Source organism: Tenrec ecaudatus, chromosome 13 (assembly GCF_050624435.1).
Source record: "Tenrec ecaudatus isolate mTenEca1 chromosome 13, mTenEca1.hap1, whole genome shotgun sequence".
Taxonomy (NCBI): domain Eukaryota; kingdom Metazoa; phylum Chordata; class Mammalia; order Afrosoricida; family Tenrecidae; genus Tenrec; species Tenrec ecaudatus.
In genome coordinates, this window is record NC_134542.1 from 125,861,638 (window position 1) to 125,871,308 (window position 9,671).

Genomic DNA, 9,671 nt, shown 5'->3' on the forward strand with positions numbered 1-9,671 from the left:
CCACCTCTCCTTCTCCCGTATCTCCCTGGAACCATTGGTCCCGTTCTTTTCATCTCCAAATTATTTGTTCCTATCTAGATAGACACACAGATACATTAATAAGTGCACAAATCAGGCAAAGCCAAATATAACAACACAGGAAGTCAAAACCAACAAAACAATATCTACAAAGCAAAAAAGAAAATCAAATTAACAATAACAAAAAGAACATCACTGACAAAAATGGGAAAGCCTATAAATAGTTCAAGTTCTGTTTGTTGGCCTTCACGAGTTTTTGCAGTCGAGCCTGATGGGGTGCCACTTTCTGTCTCCAAAGTATATATTTTTAATTCCTCGGGGGTTTCATCAGTTTGTTCCCCCTGCTGATTTGCATATATAAAATTATATCATCTGTGAATAATGAGAGTTTCACCTCTTCCTTTCTCAGACAAATACCTTTGATGGCTTTCTTTGCCTTATAACAGCATTTCTCAACCTGTGGGCTGCGACCACTTTGGGGGTCAAATGACCTATTCACAGGGGCCACCTGATTCATAACAGTAGCAAAATTACATTTATCAAGTAGCAACAAAAATAATATTAGGGTTGGTAGGTCATCACAGCATGAGGAACTGTATTAAAGGGTCTCAGCATTAGGAAGGTTGAGAACAATTGCCTTATACTGTTAGTTTGTACCTCCAGTATGATGTTAAATAGGAGTGGGGACAAAGGGCATCCTTGTGTGGTCCCCTTTTTCAGAGAGATTGTTTTAATCTTTTCCCCATTGACTAACACATTGGCGGTTGGTTTTTCGTACATAGCTAGTATTATATTGAATTTTCCTTCCATTCTTATTTTCTAGAGTGTCTTAAACCAGAATTAGTGTTAGATGTTATCAAATGCTTTTTCCACATATATCAATATTATCATGTGATTCTTACAATTTTTCATTTTGATGTGGCAAATAATAATGGTCTTTCGTAGGTTGAACCATCCCTGCATTCCTGGTATGAATCCCACTTGATCATAGTGAATTATTTGTTTTATATACTTTTGTATTCCCTTGGCCAGTATTTTGTTAAGGATTTATGCATTGATGTTCATTGGGAATATTGTGTAGTTCTCAATTCTTGTGGGATCTTACCTGCTTTAGGTATCAGAGTTATAGTAGCTTCATTGAAAGAGTTCAGGAGTTTTCCATCTTTTTCTATGTTCTGGAAGAGTTTGTGTAGGATTGGTAGCATTTCTTCCCTGAAAACTTGGTAGAATTCTCCTGTGAAGCTATCTTATCCAGGGGATTTTTTTGTTGGCAGTCCCTTGATGGCCTTTTCTATTTCTTTTATTGCGATTACTGTGTTGAGATTCTTGATGTCCATCTGGGATAGTCTAGGGAGGGATTGTGTTTACAAGAATTTGTCCATGTCTTCCAAGTTGTTGAATTAATTTGAGTAAAGCCCTTTGTAAAACTGTGTAATTATCCTTTTGATTTAATTAGGGTCCATTGCAATGTCCCCTCTTTCATCCCTCATCTTTGCTATTGCGATTTGTTCCTTCCTTTCTTTGGTTAAGTTTGTTAGTTGTCTGTTGATTCTGTTTATCCTTTCAAAAAACCAACTTTTAGCAGCATTAATTTTTCCCATAGTTTTCTTATTTTCCCTCTCCTGAATCTCAGCCCTCATTTTCATTATTTCTTTTCTTTTGATATTAGTAGGACTGTCCTGCTGATTCTGTCTAGTTTCTGTACATTTTTGTGCCAGCATATCAACCATAAATCTCTATTCCTTTTTCATGTGCACATGTATTGTTATGAAATTTCCTTTCTTATCTCAGAGTTGTGCATGTGGGTGGGTGTGGTTCATTCTTGCCTTCTTTCTGTTGTTAAGCCAATGTTATCTTGGGCCAGTTGTCCTTTTTTTCGGTCTCTGGATGGAGTTGTTCTATGTGGCAGTCTTTTATTTGTACTTGGTGAGTGTTGTTCTTCTGTTCATACTGGGTTGGCAAGGATATTTTTTAGTGCTGTATTAATTTTATTGTATTCTTTGAATTTTACCTTATCCAGGAAGATACTCACTCTTCCATCAACCTGATAATTTGGCTGGAAAGAGTATTCTTGGGTATATGCTGTTTTCCTTCAAGTTTCAGAATATGGTGCTCCACTGTCTCCTCTTCTTCACAGTATCTGCTGATATGTCTGAGCATATCCTTATCTGCTTGCCTTTATATGTGACTGCTTGTTTTTCCCTGGTGGCTCTCATGATTTTCTCCTTTTCCTGAAAGTTGGATAGTTTAACAATTATATATCTTGGTGACGTTTGGGGATTCAGTTTAGCTGGTGTTCTTTCGGCTTCATGGATGGTTGCCTCGATTCCATTCATTAAGTTTGGGAAATTTTCCTCCAAGAATTCCATCACTATTTTTTATGTTGATTTATTTTTTGTGTGTTTTCCTCTGGTAATCAAATTATTCTGATGTTGTTGCTCTCCATAGCGCCAGACATAGCTCAGAGGTTTCCTTTGGCTTCTCTGGTGTACTTATTGGAATTTTTTCTTCCTTATTAATATATGCTTGGTATTACTCAAGGTCACTATGTGGTTCTCTGCCTCCTCCAGGTAGTGGGTGAAGTTTGTGAATTTGATATTAGAATTTGTTATCTCCTCTCTAAGTTCTTGTATTTCCCTTTGGTGAATGGCCTTTACCTCCTCTATCATTTCATCCTTTTCCTGCCTTGTTTCACTCATATCCTGTAAGACTCAAAGCAGCATTCTGAAGATTTCTTTCTTTAGGGGGTCAACATCTGCCTTTTCAATGTCAGTCATTAGGCCCAGGTCGTCCTCTGACATTTGGCTTTGTTTCTATTTTCTTGTTGAAGTTGGGTAAACAGCTTGCTGCTTTCTTGTTGATTGATTTGAACTAGGTACCATTTTCCTGGTCCTGCCAAGGCATGGACTCTCTGTTGGGAAGGTTGGTGTTGGTACTTCTTTGGGCTTCCCATAGCAAACTGCCTTGAGGGGTTGTGTTTCACCTATATCCTGCTGGGGATTCCCTCTCACCACCCTAAATGCCCCCTGAAAGCACCTTAAGTCACTCGCAAAACACCAAAAGCGCCCCCCAAAATGCCCGACAGAACAGACTGAAAACCCAAAAAGCCCTCTCACCACCCCCAAAAGACAGAAAACACACACTAAATGCCCTGCAAAAATCATAAAAACCCTTAAAAACATTCTAAAAGCCATAATATATCCCAAGCCCTAAAAAAACTATCTAAAATTCCTAAAATACCTTCTATTACTAAAAACAAAACAAAAACACCATAAAAGTCTTTAAAAACACCGTAAGTACTAAAAAACACAGTAAACTATGAAATAACAGATTTAAAAGATATACAATACTAAAAATATCCAACTTCTAGGAAAAAAGATAACATTTTAACAGCAGGTAAAGAAAGGGAACAGTCACATACAAAAGTGCTCAGGTAAGAATATGCTCAGACCTATCAGCTGACACCATGAAGAGGAGGAGAGAGTGGAGCAACATCTTTCAAAAGCTGAAAGAAAAAAACGCCTCTCCAATAATCCTTTACCAAATTATCCATTAAGATAGAGTGGATATAAGGGTCTTCCAGGGAAAGGAAAGACTTAAAGAATATGCTGCAAGACACTTGACCCTTCAGAAGATACTGGCTGACTCACTATAGCCAGAAGATCAACCTCCACCAAGAACAACAGGAGACCACCATGTGGCCCATCTTTATCCATACACCAACATGCCAGCAACAATTACCAAACAAACAGGGTCTCAGAGAAAAAAGAAGACAAGGTAGAAACTCCCCACTCAAACACAGCACACTGATTTGAAGGGAGATAATAGCAAAACACCCAAAACACAAGACAAGGTATGACAACAGTGAATCCAAAGATTGTGATAATAACTTTGAATTCCAGTGGATCCAATTCATATATAAAAAGAAAAAGGCTGACATACTGGCTCAGAAAACATAATCCATCAATCTGTTGCCTGCAAGAGAAACAACTTAAGTGCACAAACAAAAATAAACTAAGAATAAAAGGCTGGCAGAGGGCATTACAGGCAAATATCAACTCAAAAAAAAGTAGGGGTGGCAATCCTAATCTTCAACAAAATGGAAATCAGGGTTCAAACCATAATAAGAGACGAGGAGGGGCACTATATAATGCTCAACATATCAGTAAACCAAGAACCAGTTAGCATATTGAGTATTTATGCACTCAACAATGAAGCCGCGAATATCATCAAACTATTAAAAAGATGAAAAAAGAAATCACGGATTCAACAATCATAGTAGGTGACTTTAATACTCCACTTTCAAAGAAAGACAGCTCACTGGGAAAGAAACTCATCAAAGAGGCTATAGAGCTAAACAATGCAATTAGACAACTGAGCTTGATAGACATTTATAGTTTTCCATCCAAATGCAAAAAAAATCACATTCTTTTCAAGCCCATGGGGCTCATTTTCCAGAACAGACCACATGCTGGGCTACAAGTCAAACCTGAGTAAATTCAAACACATAGAGATTATTCAGACATCTTTCTCAGATCACCATGCCATAAAGCTGGCGATTAATAACAGGACGACCAGAAAAGCAAGGACAATTAATTGAAGCATGAAAAACGATCTCCTGTGACACGAATAGGTGCAGGCCCAGGTTGGAGAGGATGTTCGGAAATTTCTAGAAGCCAATGAGAACGAGAAAAAAAACATATAAAACTTATGGGATACTGCAAAGACAGATATTAGAGGTAACTTGATATCAATAGATGCATATATGAAAAAAGAACAGAGACTTATGACAGATACATTATCACAAACCTCCAACAACTAAAACAGAGTCACAGAATAACCCCTGCAATAGCGAAAGAAAGGAAATAGTAAAAATCAGGGCAGTTAAACCAGTGGGAAGACAAGAGAACGATGTAAAAGATAAATGCAGCAAAAAGCTGCTTCTATGAATGGATCAACATGATCGAGACTGCTGGTCAATCTAACCAAGGAAAGGAAGGGGCAAATATCAACAACCATGATGAGGGATGAAAAAGTAGTAATTCCACAGACCCCAATGAGATTTAAAGGATAATCACAAAGTACTATGAAGAACTGTCTTCTTTTTCCCCCTGAGGTCCGTCGGCTGACTATATTGACAAGATACTGATTGGTTACATGTTGAAGAAAACATTCAGTACAAAATACAGAAAAAGTTGTTCCATCCCACCACCACCCCTTTGCCTCCCCCCCCCCCATACTCATCATGGTTTGGTCAAAACAAGGCTTAGAGCCAGAGGTCAGGGTGGCTGAGGGGGCGGGTGGGTGGTGGGTGTTTGACGCTGTCACAGCACGTGTGTGGTAAGTAACTAGTAATGTTGCTGTGTCTCTTCTGGGGTGGGGGCAGGGAGGGTGATGATGGCCTACTGTAGAAAGCCTCGTCCTCCCTCCCTGGCAGCCAGGGCTTCCCGGCTCCCCTCCACCCCTGCCACACTTGAAGCCCGCTCTAAGCCAGGTCAGGATGTGGATGCTCTGGCGGTGGGAAGGAGGGGTATCCATGCAAGCCTCCGGCCCCCATCTGTGAGAAGGGGTGGGGGGAGGGGTTGGCAACCCAGGAGCACGTGGCCTACAAGTCTAGGTCAGTAGGGGGTAGTAGAGAAGGGAGTGGGATGACCAGAAGATCATATATATTAAAAGACTGACTAAGACTTAAAATTGAATTAGTATTTGTACAGAAAGGTGCAGGTGGCATAACTCACTCCGGCCTATGATCAAAATTAGATGGAGAAATCATGGTGGACCCCCTCCCCCTGCCCCCCAGCGGTGGCCCAGTCATTAAGTGCGATTGGTTAGAGTGGATTCCAGTCGGTCATTGAGGTGGAGGAGTTGGGGGAAGTGGGCAGGCAAGGGGGGCTCAGTTGCTGCAGCACTGGCTCTGGTTGGCTGGGCTGATCTGGAGGTCTACCCCTCAGTTCCAGCTTGGGCACCTGTGGCATTCTGGTACTCGTTCTTGGGGAGCTTCTTGGCTATGGCCATGAAAATTTTGTTCACGTTCACTGCTGTCCTTTCTGAGGTCTCCATGAACAGCAAGCTTTTGTCATCAGCGTACACTTGTGCTTCCTGGAATTCCACCGCTCTCTTGCTGGCCAGGTCCGCCTTGTTGCCTGCAAGTGCGATGACGATGGTGGGGCTGGCCTGCCTCTGTAACTCCTTCACCCAGTTCTTGGCTCGTCCAAAGGTATCTGTGTTGGTGATGTCATTGACCACGATGGCAGCCTGGGCCCCCCAATAGTACATGGGGGCCAGGCTGTGATACCACTCCTGTCCAGCTGTGTCCCAGATCTCAAACTTGACTGTTGTGTTGTCCAAGCAGACTGTGTAAGTAAGGCCGCTCCAATGGTGCTCTCCTGATACTCGTGGAACTGACTAGTGTCTCACTGCTTTATAATTTAACTGTTAATTTCTTGTATTATCTATCTGTATATAATTTAACAGTTTCTTTCTTGAATTATATATCTATCTTTATAAATATATTTATATATAATTACTAGCAATCTGGTTTGAATCTCTAGAGAACCCTGTCCAATACACACATCAATAAGAAAAAGGATAAGAACCACATGATAATATCCATAGATGCAGAAAAAAAACTTTTGACAACATCCAACACCCATATCTAATTTAGACAGGAAGATAGGAATGGAAGGTAAATTCCTCAAGCTATTACATAAAGCCAACAGTCAACATCATAGTCAATGGAGAAAAGACAAAAACAATCCTACTGAAAAAGGGTACAAAACAAGGATGCCCCTTGTACCCACTTCTATTCAATATCGTACTGGAGGTTCCAGTTGACAACATAAGACAGCGGAAGGACATTAAAGGCATCCAAAGGGGAGAGGAGGAAGTAAAACTGTAGCTATTGGCACACGACATGATCCTGTATATTGAAAACCCCAAAAGCTCCACAACAGGAGTACTTACAGCGAGAGAGGAATATGAAGAGTGACAGGATACAAGATCAACCAACAGAAGTCGACAAGTTTACTATACCCATCAGACAGGACCATAGAAAAGGAGATCAAGAAGAGAGTACCCTTCACATTAGCCAAGAACAAACTGAAATACCTAGCAATATATTTAACAAAAAAACCCAAGACCTATCCAAGGAAAGCTACAAGACCCTACTACAGGAAATCAAAAGTGACTTCCACAAATGGAATAACATCCCATGCCCATGGATTGAAAGGCTCAACATAGTAAAGATATCAATCTTGCCCAAAGCACTATAAGTTTAATGCTATTCCGATTCAAATACCAACAACCTTCTTCAAAGAATTGGAAAAACTGACCACCAAGTTCATATGGAGAGGGAAGAAGCCCAGAATTAGCAGGGAACTCCTCAAGAAGGACAAAGTTGGAGGACTTGCTCTACCTGATTTTAATACCTACTACACAGCTACAGTGGTCAAAACAACGTGTGACTGGAACAATGACAGATATTCAGACCAGTGGAAAAGAAGAGAAAGGCCAGAAGTAAAGCCATCAGTATATAGACAAATGATCTTCAATATGGGTTCCAAAACCCTCAAGTGGGAAGCAGATGCCCTATTTAACAAGTGGTATTGGAAACAATCGATATCCACATGTAGAAAAATGAAACAAGATGTTTGCCTCACCCCATGCAGAAGAACAAACTGAAGGTGGATCACAGACCTAAAAGTAAAACCCCAAACTATTAGGACCATCAAGGAAGGAATTGGGACAAACCTAAGATCACTGGTCCAGGGAATTCATAAGCTCACTGCAATAAGGAAGGGTACACACACAGGTGAACTGGAAATCGACAAATGAGATCTAATAAGAATAACACACTTGTGCACCTCAAAAGACTTCACTAAGAGGGTAACAAGGCAACCCACAGACTGAGAGAGGATTTTTAGTAATGACACATCAGACAAGGGCTCATTAGTAAAATCTACAACACCCTCATGGCTTGAAAAAAGAGGAAAACAATTAACCCCCTATGGAAGTGGGCAAAATAACTGAAAAGAAATTTCACTAGGGAGGAGACCCACATGGTCAACAAGCATATGAGAAAGTGTTCCCATTCATTAGCCATAAGAAAAATACATATTAGAATAAGCATGAGATACCATTCAACACCCCTGAGGTTAGCCCAAATCAGGAAATCAGAGAGCAACAAGTGTTGGAGGGAATGTGGTGAAATAGGAACCCTCCTCCACTGTTGGTGGTTGTGTAGATATGGACAGTCACTGTGGAAAGCGATCTGGCGATACTTAAAGAAAATGGAAATTGATCTACCTTATGACCCAGCCATCCCTCTACTGGGCATATACCCAGAGGAGGTAAGAAAAAAAAACACGACCAGTCTACACTCCAATATTTATTGCGGCACAATTCACAATCACAAAGACATGGAAACAGTCTAAGTTTCCAATGATAGATGAGAGTGGATTAGTAAACTCGAGCACGTACACACAATGGAGTACTATGCAGCACTAAAAAGCATGGAAAAATCACATGAAACACGTCATTTCATGGGAAGAGTTGGAAGTAATTATATTAAGCGAGGCAAGCCAATCTCAAAAGGACAAGTATAATGTGTCCCCTGAGGTAAGTACAATTAACACAGTGGGAATAGAAGAAAAGACACTATCTCACAATACATGGGTGGAAGCATAGGCATTCAGGGGAAGTCAGAGCAAACCCAGGGAGGTACATGTGAATCCAACATAAAGAAAGGGAGAAGGGGAAGGAGTTGGGAAAATGGGGATAGGGAGAAACTGAGATGATGACATGGGGGAACAGGACATTAAATCACCCAGGGGGAGAATATTGATCTCCACAGAATTGGAGTGTGAATACAGACCCCACCACAGTGCATCAAAACAGGAGGGCAACATAACACATGGAGGAATCCATGAAGTCTGGACAACAGGACTAGCCTCAACCAGACCCAGCCTGACCTTCACGCTGGAAGTGTGTGGCTCAGAGAATGACACTAGACCTTCTGGTGGGAAAAAGGAACCGACCTATCATACTCAGACATTAGCAAACCAAGAAGGAAAAAGAGAAAGGGGAAGTTGGCCTAGACTCCATTTGGGCACACCAAACCCAGAGGATGAGTTCCCTGCATGGAGCTACTGGGGCACGGAGAGGACTATGTGACTACCAACAGCTCAAGACATGTTGCCCCTATTTGGAACATATGGAGAGGGGACAATAATGGGGACACAGGGTGGAGAGACAGTGTGGGAATGGAGCATAACAAATCAGCAATTGTAGTACAGTCAAGCCACAGAGCCCCTGAGGAGCCCCAAGAATGGACTCTGGGGGAGGAGAAAAGTGGAGGGGCAGCCCCCAGATTTCCTTCAGGATCAGGGAGGATGGTTCCATGGGGGCCAGCAAACAAACCTGGACCGATCTAGGGTCTTTTTTCTTTTATTTTCTCTCATCTTTTTCTCTTCACTTTTCTTTCATCAACTGTAAGTTTTCTTATTGTTCGGACTAGGACATGGAATGGGTTGCCTAATTATATGGGTTGGACCATGGGAGAGAAGCCCGGGGAGAAGGGAATGGAGTCAATGGCCCCAGAAGGTAGAGGGGGGATAAGGAGGTGGGGCTAAGGGTATGGTAAGCAGACAGGATCA

The 9,671-nt window shown here is 41.4% G+C and overlaps 1 pseudogene; it reads right to left on the reverse strand.

Annotated features, from left to right (window-relative positions):
• Positions 1-5,911: 5,911 nt before the first annotated feature.
• Positions 5,912-9,453, reverse strand: LOC142424346 (ras-related protein Rab-5C-like; annotated as a pseudogene).
• Between the last annotated feature and the right edge of the window lie 218 nt (positions 9,454-9,671).